Source organism: Penaeus monodon, chromosome 20 (assembly GCF_015228065.2).
Source record: "Penaeus monodon isolate SGIC_2016 chromosome 20, NSTDA_Pmon_1, whole genome shotgun sequence".
Lineage (NCBI taxonomy): Eukaryota > Metazoa > Arthropoda > Malacostraca > Decapoda > Penaeidae > Penaeus > Penaeus monodon.
Window position 1 is genome coordinate 21,619,487 of NC_051405.1, and position 1,354 is coordinate 21,620,840.

General features: G+C 32.0%; 1 protein-coding gene across 6 annotated transcripts in view; it reads right to left on the reverse strand.

The window, feature by feature from the left end:
* LOC119585703 (mitogen-activated protein kinase kinase kinase kinase 3-like) overlaps positions 1-1,354 on the reverse strand; it is a gene marked incomplete at its 5' end in the record, with an annotated part of 59,548 nt that overhangs the window by 45,952 nt on the left and 12,242 nt on the right.

Genomic DNA, 1,354 nt, shown 5'->3' on the forward strand with positions numbered 1-1,354 from the left:
GGTTGCAAATATGTTCATGATTGTGAACAAAATAAAATAAACTGACAAATTGAATTGTTTTATACTGTATTATCAACAATTACATATATCTCAGTTCTTAAAATTCTGATTTACTTAATGACTTTGAATTCCTCACACAAGAATATAAAAAATATCAAATAATTTTGTGTTTTTGGTGCATGCACATACAGAAGTGCTGGGATATTCTATTAAATATCATGTTAATTTTCTAGTTCCCATACAGATCCCACATTAGTATAATAACAAATTTAGATTCAAGGAAATATTGGCACATCATGCCAATTCTAGAAAGACAATACAGTAACTCCCATATATAACCTCATTGTCTACTTGAGATTAGTATTTATTTAAGAATGGAAAGAAGTTGCAATCAAACAGATCAGTTTGTTAACTGCAGTTATGTCAGAAAATAAAAGAATAAAGAATACACCAACTTTCAGCAAAAGAAAACAAATAAATCAGAAATTAAAGGTTTCTGCATTAGGTGCTGGCCAGCCACTGCCCTCTAGCATTAATGACTGTAGTAACATATGTCATTACACACAGAACAAGTTGTTCACAGTTATTAAAGACCATAAAACTCTGCGTAATAATTCTGACTCATTACTTTGAATCAGTTTTAAGTGCCTTGTTTTTGCATCATCTTTTCAACCATTATTCTTCTGTTTCAACAACTCACTTGCAAAGTTCTTCCTCTTTTTATTTGGTTTTGCACACTTCACTCACATCATTATAGGCACAAATTCTCACACTAACTGGCAAAATCAAATCAAATCTCAAAGATAATCCAACATATACGTCCCTTTTTCTCATGATTTCATTTTTATATGTTTCACCTCCTCTTTCACTCTTTTATCCATGCTCACACAAGTCTTCCAGGTAGAGGTAAAAACTATTTGGGTCTTTTGTTTCCATATTCCTTTTTTTTTTTATAATAAAGGAAATGTTAAACAGTTCATAATTTTTTTTATCCTAACACAAGAAAATGTCCACACAGAGAACTTCTTACTTTCACACATTTACATCTGCCCCAACAGCATGACTTCTGGGACTGTCAATCAGTGAAGCCAGTTTCTGAAGGCCACTGAGGCTAAAAATCATCAATTGGCCTTTCTTCTTTCTCATTTACTGTTCGTTTTGTGTTTTAATAAAGGAAAATGTAAACAGGGAAATTAATTAATTAAAATAAACAAGAAAACAAAGTAAAAGTGAAACAAGGGGGAGAAGGACTATGAAAAATTGCACAAAGAAGATATAAAAGCATTGCCAAACAGCATAGATGTTGTGGGCTTGGGTTATGCAGTGGTATGAGTTCAGTATATGTGAAGTGGAG